This window comes from Giraffa tippelskirchi, chromosome 2, assembly GCF_054371585.1.
Source record: "Giraffa tippelskirchi isolate mGirTip1 chromosome 2, T2T-mGirTip1v1.2.pri, whole genome shotgun sequence".
Lineage (NCBI taxonomy): Eukaryota > Metazoa > Chordata > Mammalia > Artiodactyla > Giraffidae > Giraffa > Giraffa tippelskirchi.
Window position 1 is genome coordinate 155,253,938 of NC_137276.1, and position 15,788 is coordinate 155,269,725.

Below are 15,788 nucleotides of genomic sequence, written 5' to 3' on the forward strand. Positions count from 1 at the left end.
GAGAAGGGGTACTCTGGGACTGCCGCCTCACCTATTCCCAGCTCCTCACCCTCTGTGTGGCTTTGGTTTCTACTTCCCATGTGACCCTCAGAGCAGCCTTTGAGGAATGTTCTGTGATGTATGGGGAGTGCATTATGGCCCCCGGGACACTTACCACTCTAACGGGGGCAGAAACACCCTAACCCAGAAAATTCATCCCTATGGGCTGGCGTAACGGCATCAGTTTCAAGAGAGAAGAAAAGGCTTACCTGCACCTATGACATCACATCACCTGGTGCATTTATGCTGCCAGCCAGTCCTTCTCAGGTCAGGACTGACTGGAAACAAGTTTATCATGGGAAGAGGAATTCTATCCAGCCCAGCAAGTGCACAGTGAGCACCCACTGTGAGAGGCCCTGGGAAACAATGATGAAGACTCCCAACACCCGCCCTCCAAGAAATCAGAGCCCGAGAGACTGGATCTGCCCTGTCTGTGTATAGTATTATCAGGTTCAAGTGAGATAAGAGAGCTGCCATTTTCTGAAAATGAAAGTATGGTTATTGTTGTTAGGCTTGCATTTATAACTGCATAGAAGAAAAATACTATGCAAATGCAAAATATGAAGGAATATGATCATTTAAGGTAAAAGCACAGTAATGAAGTTGTAGAAGAAAGATTCATTTTGGCTGGAATTTGTGGAATCTTAGTGGGTGACAGTCTTGAGACTGTCTTCATAGGCAGGATTCCTCCTTATTTCTTTAAGGAAAATGCTTTTCTGAGTATAAAAGTTACAAATATTTACTGTCAAAACACAAAATCATGAAGAGGAAAAACTTCGTTTTTTCCAAATATAATACCAATTAGCAGTTCCCAAAGCTGCAGATAGGAAAAGGAGTACGTCAGGGCTATATATTGTCACCCTGCTTATTTAACTTACATGCAGAGTACATCATGAGAAATGCTGGGCTGGAGGAAGCACAAGCTGGAATCAAGATTGCCGGGAGAAATATCAATAAACTCAGATATGCAGATGACACCACCCTCATGGCAGAAAGTGAAGAGGAACTAAAGAGCTTCTTGATGAAAGTGAAAGAGGAGAGTGAAAAAGTTGGCTTAAAGCTCAACATTTAGAAAACTAAGATCATGGCATCTGGTCCCATCACTTCATGGCAAATAGATGGGCAAACAGTGGAAACAGTGAGAGACTTTATTTTTTTGGGCTCCAAAATCACTGCAGATGGTGATTGCAGCCATGAAATTAAAAGACACTTACTCCTTGGAAGGAAGGTTATGACCAACCTAGATAGCATATTAAAAAGCAGAGACGTTACTTTGCTGACAAAGGTCCATCTAGTCAAGGCTATGGTTTTTCCAGTGGTCATGTATGGATGTGAGAGTTGGACGGTGAAGAAAGCTGAGCAACGAAGAATTGATGCTTTTGAGCTGTGGTGTTGGAGAAGACTCTTGAGAGTCCCTTGGACTGCAAGGAGATCCAACCAGTCCATCCTAAAGGAGATCAGTCCTGGGTGTTCATTGGAAGGTCTGATGCTGAAGCTGAAACCCCAATACTTTGGCCACCTGACGCAAACAGCTGACTCATTTGAAAAGACCTTGATGTTGGGAAAGATTGAGGGAAGGAGGAGAAGGGGACGACAGAGAATGAGATGGTTGGATGGCATCACCAACTCAATGGACATGAGTCTGGGTGGGCTTCGGGAGTTGGTGTTGGACAGGGAGGCCTGGTGTGCTGCAGCTCATGAGGTCACAAAGAGTTGGACACAACTGAGCAACTGAACTGAACTGAACTGAAAGCTGCAGTAATCAAAAGAGTATGGTACCAGCACAGAAACAGAAAAATAGGTCAATGAGATCTATAATAGAGATCTAAAATAGATCAAGAGACGACTCTATACATGGACATCACCAGATGGTCAATATTGAATCAGATTGATTATATTCTTTGCAGCCAAAGATGGAGAAGTTCTATACAGTCAGCAAAAACAAGACTGGGAGCTGACTGTGGCTCAGATCATGAACTCCTTATTGCCAAATTCAGACTTAAATTGAAGAAAGTAGGGAAAAACACTAGACTATTCAGGTACGACCTAAATCGAATCCCTTACAATTATACAGTGGAAGTGACAAACAGATTCAAGGGATTAGATCTGATAGAGTGCCTGAAAAACTATGGACAAAGGTTTGTGACATTGTACAGGAGGCAGTGATCAAGAGCATCTCCAAGAAAAAGAAATACAAAAAGGCAAAAATGGCTGTCTGAGAAGGCCTTACAAATAGCTGAGAAAAGAATTGAAAGGCAAAGGAGAAAAGGAAACATATACCCATCTGAATGCAGAGTTCCAAAGAATAGCAAGGAGAGATAATGCCTTCCTCAGTGATCAATGCAAAGAAATAGATGAAAACAATAGCATGGGAAAGAGTAGAGATCTCTTCAAGAAAATTAGAGATACCAAGGGAACATTTCATGCAAAGATGGGCACAATAAAGGAGAGAAATGGCATGGAGCTAACAGAAGCAAAAGATATTAAGAAGTGGCAAGAATACACTGAAGAACTACACAAAAAAGATCTCGTGACCCAGATAACCGTGATAGTGTGATCACTCACCTACAGCCAGACATCCTAGATTCTGAAGACAAGTGGGCTTTAGGAAGCATCACTATGAACAAAGCAGGTGGAGGTGATGGAATTCCAGCTGAGATATTTCAAGTCCTAAAAGATGATGCTGTTAAAGTGCTGCACTCAATATGCCAGCAAATTTGGAAAACTCAGCAGTGGCCACATGACTGGAAAAGGTCAATTTCATTCCAATCCCAAAGAAAGGCAATGCCAAGGAATGCTCAAATTACTGCACAATTGCACTTATCTCACATGCTATCAAAGTAATGCTCAAAATTCTCCAAGCCAGGCTTCAACAGTACATGAACCGAGAACTTCCAGATGTTCAAACTGGATTCAGAAAAGGCAGAGGAACCAGAGATCAAATTGCTAACGTCTGTTAAATCATACAAACATCAGGAGAGTTCCAGAAAAACATCTATTTCTGCTTTATTGACTATGCCAAAGCCTTTCACTGTGTGGATCACACAAATTGTGGAAAATTTTTAAAGAAATGGGAATACTAGACCACCTGAACTGTTTCCTAAGAAATCTCTATGCAGGTCAAGAAGCAACAGTTAGAACCAGACATGGAATAACAGACTGGTTCCAAATTGGGAAAGGAGTACATCAAGGCTGTATATTGTCACCCTGCTTATTTAACTTATATGCAAAGTAAATCATGCAAAATGCCAGGCTGGATGAAGTACAAGCTGGAATCAAGATTGCTGGCAGAAATATCAATAACCTCAGATATGCAGATGACACCACCCTTATGGCAGAAATCGAAGAGAAACTGAAGAGCCTCTTGATGAAAGTAAAAGAGGAGAGTGAAAAAGCTGGCTTGAAACTCAACATTCAAAAAACTAAGATCATGGCATCTGGTCCCATCACTTCATGGCAAGTAGGTGGAGAAACAATGGAAATTCCTGTACTCCAAAATCACTGTGGATGATGACTGCAGTCATGAAATTAAAAGATGCCTGCTCCTTGGAAGAAAAGCTATGACCAACCTAGACAGCATATTAAAAAGCAGAGACATTACTTTGCTGACAAAGGTCCATTAAGTCAAAGCTATGGTTTTCCCAGTAGTCATGTATGGATGTGAGAGTTGGACATAAAGAAAGCTCAGCACTGAAGAACTGATGGTTTTGAGCTGTGGTGTTAGAGAAGACTTTTGAGAGTCTCTTGGACTGCAAGGAGATCCAACCTGTCCATCCTAAAGGAAATCAGTCCTGAATATTCATTGGAAGGACTGATGCTGAAGCTGAAGCTCCAATACTTTGGCCACCTGATGCGAAGAAGTGACTCATTGGAAAAGACCCTGATGCTGGGAAAGATTGAAGACGGGAGGAGAAGGGGACGACAGAGGATGAGATGGCTGGATGGCATCACTGACTTGATGGACATGAGTTTGAGCAAGCTCTGGGAGTTGGTGATGGACAGGGAGACCTGGCATGCTTTGCTCTGCAGTCCATGAGGTCACAAAGAGTCAGACATGACTGAGTGAGTGAGCTGAACTGTAACACTTTAGAAAGTCCAGAGATAAACCCACACACCTATGGTCAATTAATCTACAACAAAGGAGGCAAGAATATACAATGGAGGAAAAGATAGTCTCTTCAATAAATAGTGTTGGGAAAACTGAACAGCTGCAGGTTAAAGAAGGAAATTAGAAGAACATTCTCTAATACTGTACACAAAAATAAACTCAAAATGGATCAAAGACCTAAAGGTAAGACTGGACACTATGAAACTCTTAGAAGAAAGCATAGGGAGAATGATCTTTGACATAAATTGCAGCAAGATCTTTTTTGATCCACCTCCTAGAGTAATGAAAATAAAAACAAAAATAAGTGGGACCCAATTAAAAGCTCCTGCATAGCGAAGGAAACCATAAGCAAAATGAAAAGACATCCCACAAAATGGGAAAAAACATTTGCAAATGAAGTGACCAACAAGGGATTATTCTCCCAGATATACAAACAGCTTTTGCAGCTCTATGTCAAAAGGCAAATAAACAATCCAATCAAAAAATGAGCAGAAGATCTAAATAGACATTTCTCCAAAGGAGACATATATACATGAAATGATACTCAACATTACTAATTATCAGAGAAATGCAAATCAAAACTACAATGAAGTATATCCTCTTATACTGGTTAGAATGGCCACCATCAAAAAGTCCACAAACAATAAATGCTGAAAAGGAAGTGGATAAAAGGAAATTCTCCTCCACTGTTCGTGAAAATGTAAATTGATATAGCCACTATGGAGAACAGTATGGAGGTTCCTTGAAAAACTAAAAATAGAGCTACCATATGATCTAGGAATCTCACTCCTAGGCTTATATCTGGAGAAAACCATAATCCCCAAAGACACGTGCATCCCAGTGTTAATTACAGCACTTAACAATAATCAAGACATGGAAGCAACCTAAATGTCCATTGACAGAGGAATGCATAATGCATAATGCATAATGTGGTACATTATACAATGGAATATTACTCAGCCCCCTAAAATAATGCAATAATGCCATTTGCAGCAACATGGATGAACCTAGAGATTATCATACTAAGTGAAGTATGTCAGACAGAAAAAGACAAATATCATATGATCTCTCACATGTGGGATTTAATTAAAAATTATACAAATGCACTTATTTACAAAACAGAAACAAACTTGCAGATATCAAAAACAAACTTATGGTTACAAAAAGGGAAACATGGTTGGGAGGGATAAATCAGAAGCTAAAGATGAATATATGCACACTACTATATATAAGATGGATCACCAACAAGGACGTACTATATAGCACAGGGAACTCTACTCAATATTCTGTGATAACCTATATGAGAAAAGAATCTAAAGAAGAATCAATATATGTATAACTGAATCACTTTGCTGTATACCTGAAACTAACACAACATTGTAAATCAACTATAATTGAAATATATATACACATACATATAGTGTGCGCACACACTCACACATATATATAGCATGCAAAAAAGAACATATCTTGCTTTTTTTAATTAAAAATATATTATAAAAATGTCTCCAAATCATTAAGGCAGCCAGCTATGTCAGGAACCAGCCCCCTCCACCAGCAGACAGACAGTAGCTCCAGGAACCCCAGTTCGGCAACCACCCACCCCAGAACCCGGCTCTGCCCACTACTGGGCCAGAACTAGCCCTGGGACCCCCTGGGGTCCTGCAACCAGCCAGCTCAGGACCTAGTCCCATCCACCAGTGGCTGGCAGCCATGGCACAAGGCAGGGCCTGGCAACCAACTGGAATGGAAGCCAGACACACCTACCAGATTACCCACAGTAGTCAGCTTTCTTTATGTTTCCTATGCTTGGGGCTATTTGAGCTTCTTGGATAAGTATGTGCATTGTTGTGTTGTTGTTGTGTTAGTCACTCAGTTATGTCTGACTCTTTGTGACCTCATGGACTGTAGCCCACCAGGCTCCTCTGTCCATGGGATTCTCCAGGCAAGAATACTGGAGTGGATTGCCATTCCCTTCTCCAGGGGATCTTCCCAACCCAGGGATTAAACCCTGGTCTCCTGCATTGCAGGTGGATTCTTGACCATCTGAGCCACTAGAGAAGCCCAAGTATGTGTACAGTTTTAATCAAATTTGGAAAAGTTTTGGCCATTATTTCCTCAAGCATTTTTTCTCTCCCTCTCTCTTTTCTCCTTTGGAAACTTGAACAACATGAATAGTAGGTTGCTTAATGCTGTCCCATACTCACTGATTCTCTTTCCATTTTTCACAATTCTTATTTTTTCTGTTTGATTTTATATAGTGCCTGGTGTTACATCTTCAGGTTCGCTAATCTTTTCTTCTGCAATGTCAAATCTGCCACTAATCCTATCCAGAGTATTTTTCATCTGAGATAATTGAAATTTCATCTGTCTTCTACTTTCTTGAAAACATAAAATGTAGCAAAGATCAACAACCTCAGATATGCAGCTGATACCACTCTAATGGCAGAAAGCAAAGAGAAACTAAAGAGCCTCTTGATGGGGGTGAAAGAGGAGAAAGAGCCAGCTTAAGACTAAACATTAAAAAAACTAAGATCATGGCATTTTCCCCTATTACTGTGTGGCAAGTAGAAGGGGAAAAAGTGGAAATAGTGACAGAGTTCCTCTTCTTGGGCTTCAAAATCACTGTGGATGGTGGCTGCAGCTATGAACTCAGAAGATGATTGCTTCTTGGCAGGAAAGTGATGACAAACTTAGACAGTGTATTGAAAGCAGAGACATTACTCTGCTGACAAAGGCCCATATAGTCAGGGCTATGGTCTTCCCAGTGGTCACATATGGTTGTGAGAGCTGGACCTTAAAGAAGGCAGAACACCAAAGAACTGATGCCTCCAAACTGAAGTGCTGGAGAAGAGTCCTGAAAGTCCCTTGGACATCAAAGATATCAAACCAGTCGATCTTAAGGGAGATCAACCCTGAATATTCACTGGAAGGACAGATGGTAAAGCTGAAGCTCTAGTATTTTGGTCACCTGATGTGAACAGATGATTCATTGGAAAAGTCCCTGATGCCAGGAAAGATTGAGAGCGGAAGGATAAGAGGGCATCAGAGGATGAGATGGCTGGATGGCATCACCAATGCAATGAACACGAACTTGGACAAACTCCAGGAGATGGTGAGGGACAGGGAGGCCTGGTATGCTGTAGTCCATGGGGTCACAGAGTCAGACATGACTGGGTGACTGAACAAAACAAAACAAACAAACAAACAAAAAACTCTACCAATATTTCTGGGTCAGTTTTGATAGATTTTGCTCCTCATTATGGATAGCTTTTTTCTGCTTTTTTTGCATGTCCTGGTGATTTTAGATTGGATGCCATATATAAATATTTTCTTTATGGATGCTAGATACTTTTTCAGTCCAATAAATGTTCTTGAGTTTTGTTCTGGGATGTAAGTAAGCTTCCTGGAAACCACTGGTTCTTTTTAGGTACTTCTCCTAAGCTCTTTAATTTCTCATTTCTCAAGGGATCACTGCTGTTACTTGATCCATTACCTGTTGTTACATTTCCAACATCTTCAAAACTGCATTTTACCATTTTTTTTTATAGTTCTTTAGGTGTTTAATGCAGGAGGATGAAGTATTTAATCATTAAACACTGAAGTGAATAAGTGTTATAAGAGTTTTACTGAAACTGAATCTGGCTCATTCAATCATCTGGCTCTGTCTCAGAGTCCAGGGGCAGGCAGGTTGGTGGCTAAAGATGGTAAAGGATCTGCCTGCAATGCAGGAGACATGGATTCAATCAAGATCCCCTGGAGAAGGGAATGGCAATCCACTCCAATATTCTTGCCTGGAGAATCCCATGGACAGAGGAGCATGGTGGGCTACAGTCCATGCATGGGGTCACAAAGAGTTGAACACAACTGAGCTACTAACACTTTCACTTTCTGAGACTGGAGAAGGGATCCTATGAGCCTTTATTTTCCTAATTGGTAAAGAGCTTCCAGAAAAGAGCCTCATCCAAAGAGGAAGGGATAAAGCTGAGGTGAACCTGCCTGGTTTAAGGTCAAGGGGCCACAGGAGGAGGGATGGATGCTGATTGTTCTGTAGCCCTGTTCCATGGAATAGGAAGAGAGGACTCTAGTGAAAGTATGAGAAGACCTTCTGAGTTCACAGTCCCCTAAAAATACATTGGATATTGAAAACGCAGTGTGCCACGAGCAATTTGCAGCTCCAATAACAGTGAATTTGGTGGTAAGGAGAGGCAGCAAGAAAGGCTGGTACCAGGCATTGGTGCTGGAACTCACAGAAGAAAAAGAAGAGGAAAGTGATAGCTGTTATGAAGACAGATTCACTTATACTAATGCCTCTCAGCCCTATTTCAGTAGACTTGTGGGTGCTGCAACTTTAATTAAAGGGCCAAGGTCAAAGCTTGAAGTGAGATTTGGGGAAGCAAAAATGGCCTCTAACAGAAGAGTTCCTTGAGTATGTCTATATCCAGTTCAGTTCAGTTCAGTCGCTCAGTCATGTCCGACTCTTTGCGACCCCATGAATCACAGCACGCCAGGCCTCCCTGTCCACCACCAACTCCTGGAGTTTAACCAAACCCATGTCCATCGAGTTGGTGATGCCATCCAGCCATCTCATCCTCTGTCGTCCCCTTCTCCTCCTGCCCCCAATCCTTCCCTGCATTAGGGTCTTTTCCAATGAGTCAACTCTTCGCACGAGGTGGCCAAAGTATTGGAGTTTCAGCTTCAACATCAGTCCTTCCAATGAACACCCAGGACTGATCTCCTTTAGGATGGACTGGCTGGATCTTCTTACAGTCCAAGGGACTCTCAAGAGTCTTCTCCAACACCACAGTTCAAAAGCATCAATTCTTGGGCGCTCAGTTTTCTTCACCGTCCAACTCTCACATCCAAACATGACTGCTGGATATATATATATATATATATATATATATATATATATATATATATATATACAGAGGCCAACCAGGAGGGGGCGGTAGGGGCAACATGATAGTGGGGGCCTCAAAGTAGTGTGGTGGCTTTGAGTAACTGAATTTTCAGACTGTGGCTACAAAAGTGACCCACTCTTTTCAGACATGAGATCTGCTCTCTCTGTGGTAATGAGATCCCTTTGTCTCTAATGACTACATCTTCCTCCTGGGCAGCCTACAGGTGGGCCTGTCCAGCTGAATAAACAGGGTCAGGGCTGAAAGCCCAGAGCTCTCACTGTGGTTCCTCAGATATTTGCTTTTACCACTTGCCAAAGAAAGACTGAAGGAGTCTTAAAATGGGTGGAAAAAAGTTACATAAAGTTCTTTATTGGGAGGCTCTGAAACCCACTTGTCTACCCCAAGGCATGCCAAGGTCTACTCCAAGGCATGAACAAATAAATGGAGAAGAACCAGTTTTAGGCACAGCATGAAAATAGCTGAAAGTCTGTTAAAATCTGTGGCTTAGGTTGAGACAAAGGCTATGAACCTTCTTGAATCTCTGTGGAAGTAGACTGAAAGAAAAACGTCTGCTAGGTCTTTACACGAACACCTTTTTTCCAAATAGAAAATATCCCATTCTTGAAACGTATTGCACAGAGAAAGTGAGTGGCCCTGGGCAGCATTGAGTCATAAAGTACTATTCAACTGGGAGTTCTAGGTGAAAGTAAAAACTTAAGAGAAACCCTGAGTAGCCGCTTTTACAATAAAATAATCCAACTGGAGGAGACTCGAATGCTCCAGGCAGTGCTTACCAAGAGGAAGGAGTTAGTGGTTTGGCCTGTGGTGACGGTGCTGATCTCACTGTCTGCTATACTTGGCTAGCAGTGAGTAATCTCAGCTTTTTTCCCTTCAGTTTCACTCATGTGAGTTATTTCTCATCAGACAAGGTAAATTCCATCAGAAGCCAGACAGCAGTATTTCATGTTTACTAGCTGGAAGAATACCAACAGTGCCAGCCCACTATTCAAGAGTGGTAACACTTTCTAAAGTTATCCTTGCACTGAAGTTTTTACTATGGCCTAACTCAGAAACCTTCATTTAGGACACTCAGTTTTAAGTTCACTTAAAACTCTTTGAATCTAGTGCCACCAATCCTGCCAGCTATCTCATTGCATCCTCTTTTAGAACTTAAAAAAAGTATTGTTTGTTCCTTCATCCATCTATCCATCCACCCATTCACTCTTCCATTCAACTGATGTACACTGGTGTACACACTGTGTAATGGAGTTACAAAGATAACACTCATGACAGCAGTGACAAGGAGAGTGATGGCATCAAAATGGCAACATAGGAGACCCTAAGCTCTCTCCGTGCACAAAGACCAACAATTAGAAAGCTAGTTGTAACACAAAATAGCTCTGGGAGAACTCTGGATTCCACCTAAGAAATTTTAACACACGGTGGAACAAAAACTCTGAGAATAAATGCACAAGAAGAGAAGACAATTCGTTTCATTTTGCCTGCATTGTTCCATCCCTTAAGCTGGCACTTCTTAGTGCCAAGAGAGAACTTCCTAGCTAGAAAGATGTCTCCTTTCTAGGAAAGAAAGAGTGGGCCAAGCAGCTTCTCCAGCCTTCCTGGGTACCATACAAAGGATCTGCTTAGGTTTTGCTCCACAGACAGAAAAACCTGAGATGTACAGAGATGGCTAGGAACCAAAAGAAACCAGTCATATAGTGGGAGCAATTGCAATTCACACTGATCTGCTCTACAGACAAACCCTTTGCCACCGAAGAAGAATCAGTGGCTAACACAGCTGCCACAGACTCCCTGAAGATTTCCCTGGCTTTTGTCCTATAGGTATTTGTGTTCACTGAAGCCAGCTGCCTGAGTCCCTCCCTGCTCCATCACCTTCCCCACCCTCACCCCCTATATCCCCTTGCCAGAGCCTGGGAACAGCACTGGCAGCTAGCTCAAGCCCCTGAGGCTGCACCAGTGCAAAACAGCAGCTTAGACCCTGTGGATGACCCCTACTGCTGTACATGCACTCAAAGCTAGGCCCTTCAGCTCACTTTTATGCTGCTAGCCTGACATCTATCACTAGCTTTCACCCAGCTGCACACCTAGGGGGAGACTGTACAGCCTCTGGGAGACCATGCTAACCACCAGGGCTCGCATAGCCAGTTGTGGGCCCAGATCAGGCCCTGCCCTATGTCACTGGCCTGAACGACTGTGCTTTCCTTAACTGGAATTCTTCCAGCTGTACACCTGTATGCTCCCAGCCCAATCCCCTTTACTGGCCTCTACTAAAGTTCATATACCCGGGGGAGGATTGTGCAGCCATGGGAGAGCATGCTGATAGTCAGGGCTCCAGTAGCTGCCAGCTTACAGCTTATAGCTGTTCCTGGCCCCTGCTGCCTGCGCTGGCCCTCACTGAGTTCTGTGTACCTACACCTGGCTCCTGCCATGACATAGGCACCTGCAGCTGGCCCCCACAGCGAGTGTGTTCATACTGTCAGCAATTCCTGCCCTGGTCCCTAGCTGCTGGACTTGCAGGCACCACCCAGGACCCCAGCAGCTCTTGTAACCACCGCAGACTCCCTGCAGTCCTCACCAAGGACATGCAGCTGTTGATTCTGGGGACTCCAGTGGCCAGAGCTGAAGAGACACTATGCTTCTGATGGACTTGGTGCTGACACATGCTGCCATACTTGGCACTGGCAACACCAGACCCGACATCACAGCCTGCTCCAGTGTGCAGCCCCCGACGTGGTAAAGGTCTTTTCTTACTAAAGTCAGTCCCCAAGGTTTGGAAGAGGCAACTGCTTCTTTACATGCACAGATACTTTAACAAGGCTACCAGAGTCATGAGGAAGCAGAGAAATATGATTCCATCACAGTAATACAGTATACCTACAATAACTGGCCCCAAAGAAATGGAGATCCAGGAAAGTGGTCTGATGAAGAATTCAAAGCAATTTTTCTAAAGATGCTCAGTGAGCCAAAAGAGAACACAAATTAAAAATTTAATGGTAGCAGGAAAACAATACAAGAAAAAATAAGTTCAACAAAAAGAAAACATAAAAAAGACCCAGACAAATTTTGGAGCTGAAGAATACCATAGCTTAACTGAAGAATTCAATGAGAGCTTCAACAGCAGCCTGACAAAGCAGAAGACAGAATCAGTGAGTAAAAAACAGACTAACTGAAATTATCCAATCACATGAGCAAAAACAGAAAATGAAAAGAGCCTGTGGGATTTATGGGACATGATCAAGAGAAATAATGTACAATGATTGGAGTCCCAGAAGGAGAAGAGGAGGGGAAAAGGAATAGAAATCTCCAAGACCCATTTTAACAAAACTGTTTAAAATCAAAGAGAATTTTAAAAGAAGCAAGAGAAAAAAACTCTCAATAGAGGTCTTTATAGAGGTCTTGCAGGCCAGGAGAGAATGGGATAATATATTCAAAGTGCTGAAAGAAAGAAACTGCCAACCGAGAATATCTAGCAAAGCTGTTTCAGAAATCAAGGTAACATAATGACTTTCTTTAATAAACAAAAGCTGAAAAAATTCATCACCACTAAAATTACTTTATAAGAAATGCTGAAAGAAGTCCTTCAAGCTGAAATGAAAGGATGTTAATTATTAATTTTAAAACATGAAAGCATACAACACACTGGGATAAAGATAAACTTATAGCCAGATTCAAAACAGTTGAATACTGAGATATGGTGGTGGGTTAACTACTTAACTCTAGTATAACAGATAAAAGACAAAAGTACTAAAAATAGATGTAACTACAACAATTAGTTAATGGATACACAATATAAAAAGATGTAAAATTGTGCCATTGAAAACATAAAAGCGAGAGTAAAAGGGTAGTTTTTGTATGAGATTGAATTTAAAATTCTTATGCATAAAAAACTGTTACACATATAAAATGTTTTGTATAAGCCTCACAGAAACCATAAAGGAAAAACCTACATAAAGGAAAATCACGAAGATAAAGAGAAGAGAATCAAAGCATACCACTAAGGAAAAGCATCAATTCACAAAGGGAGGCAGCAAGAGAGGAAGAAGGGAATGAGAGAATGACAAAACAGTCAGAAAACAATAAATAAGGTGGCATTATTAAGTCCTTACCTGTCAATGATTACTCTAAACATAAATGGTGAATTCTTCAATCAAAAGACATCAAGTGGCTGGATGAGTAAAACAAAGCAAAACAAGAACCAGCTACATGCTGTCTAAAGATACTCAACGGGGAAAAGGTCATCTCTTCAAATGATGTTGAGAAAACTATTCTCTTCACATGCAGAAGAAAGAAAACTGGACCTCTTTCTTACACCATTCACAAAAATTAACTCAAACTGGATTACAGATTTAAACATAAGAACTGATGCCATAAAACTCTTAGAAGAAAACATATAGTTTCTTGACAATAGTCTTGGCAACAAATTTTTGGATATGACACCAAAAGCACAAGCGACAAAAAGAATACTTAGTAAGAAGGACAATGTAAAACTAGAAAGCTTTTGCAGAGCAAAAGAAAAAATGAACAAAATGTAAAGGCAACCCAGGGAATGGTGGAAAACATTTGCAAATCATATATCTGGTAATGGGTTAATATTCTAAAATATATTGAGAACTCATATAACTCAACAGCAAAAGTCAATCTGACTAAAAAATAGGCAGAAGAGGAAAAAATTGAATGGACATTTTCTCAAAGAAATTGTATGAATTGTCAATGGAATCATGAAAAGGTGCCCAGTAACATTAATCATCAATGAGATATTAGTGATGTCTCACTGTGGCAAATCAAAGCCACAATGAGATATCAACTCACACCTGTTAGAATGACTTTTCATCAAAAAAATAAGACATAATTTGGATTGGTAAGGATGTAGAGAAAGGGAACTTTTGTTCACTGTTCAGTTCAGTTCAGTCGCTTAGTCGTGTCCGACTCTTTACGACCCCATGAACTGCAGCACGCCAGGCCTCCCTGTCCATCACCAATTCCCGGAGTCCACCCAAACCCATGTCCATTGAGTCGGTGATGCCATCCTACCATCTCATCCTTTGCTGTCCCCTTCTCCTCCTGCCCTCAATCTTTCCCAGCATCAGGGTCTTTTCAAATGAGTCAGCTCTTAGCATCAGGTGGCCAAAGTATTGGAGTTTCAGCTTCAGCATCAGTCCTTCTAATGAATATTCAGGACTGATCTCCTTTAGGATGGACTGGGTGGATCTCCTTGCAGTTCAAGGGACTCTCAAGAGTTTTCTCCAACACCACAGTTCAAAAGCATCAATTCTTCGGCACTCAGCTTTCTTCACCGTCCAACTCTCACATCCATACGTGACCACTGGAAAAACCATAGCCTTGACTAGATGGACCTTTGTTGGCAAAGCGATGTCTCTGCTTTTCAACATGCTGTCTAGGTTGGTCATAACTTTCCTTCTAAGGAGTAAGCGTCTTTTAATTTCATGGCTGCAGTCACCATCTGCAGTGATTTTGGAGCCCAGAAAAATAAAGTCAACCACTGTTTCCCCATCTATGTTCACTGTTGGTAAGAATATAAATTGGTGCGGTCATTATGGAAAACAGTATGGAGATTTCTCAAAAACTGAAAATAGAACTACCATTGATACAATTTCACTTCTGAGACTGGAAAAAAAACGAAAACAGTATTTTGAAAAGCTATCTGCTCCCCCATGATCATTGCAACATTAATTATAAAAGCCAAAATATGGAAACAACCCAAGTGTCTGTCAATAGAAGAATTATTAAAGGTGTAAACATACATAAAATGGGATATTATTCAGCCATGGGAAAGAAAAACTTCTTGCCATTTGTGACAACATGGATGAATCTTAAGGGCATTATTCTAAGTGAAATAAGTCAGACAGAGAAAGGTAGATACTATATGATATGTGGGATCTGAAAAAGCTGAACTTATAGAAACAGAGAGCAGAGTGGTAGTTACCAGGGGCTGGGGAGCGGGAGAGGGTCTTCCCTGGTGGCTCAGTGGTAAAGAATCTTCCTGCAATGCAGGAGCCTCAGGAGACACGGGTTCAAACCCTGGGTCAGGAAGATCCCCTGGAGGAGGGCATGGCAACCCACTCCAGTATTCTTGCCTGGAGAATCCCCTGGACAGAGGAGCCTGCCGGGCTACAGTCTATAGCATCGCATAGAGTTGGACACAACTGAAGCAACTTAGCACGTATGGGGAGCAGGAGAAATGAGGAGGTGTTAGTCAAAGGGTTAAAAACTTCCAGTTATAAGTTCTGGGATCTAATGCACAGCATGGTGATTATAGTTAACAACAAGGTACTGCATTCTTGAAAGTTGCTAAGAGAGTACATCTTAAATGTTCTTACCACAAAGAAGAAATAATTATGTGATATAATCGAAGTTTTAGCTAAGGATGTGGTGCTAATCATCTTGCATCATATAAGTGTATTTAATAAACATGTGTACACCTTAAATTTACACAATGTTACATATCAATTATATCTCAGTAAAGCTGAGGAAAAAATCAACAACAAATTCTTGTATATCTGTTAAATGCCAGGAACACTCCTATGTACTTAATATTTTTAATATTAATCCCGACAGTAACTTTATGAGAAGGTGCTCTTATTATGCCCATTGTTCAGTTAAGGAAATAAGATTAATAAAACAAGATCCCTGCTTTCAAAGGCATTCGCTGAGTAGTTAAGGAGTTGAAATATGTATTCACAAAAGGGTGAAGTTAA

At 41.4% G+C, this 15,788-nt stretch overlaps 1 long non-coding RNA gene across 1 annotated transcript in view; it reads right to left on the reverse strand.

Moving 5' to 3' along the window:
* LOC145524049 (uncharacterized) overlaps positions 1–15,788 on the reverse strand; it is a 42,140-nt gene that overhangs the window by 10,982 nt on the left and 15,370 nt on the right. The window lies entirely within an intron of this gene.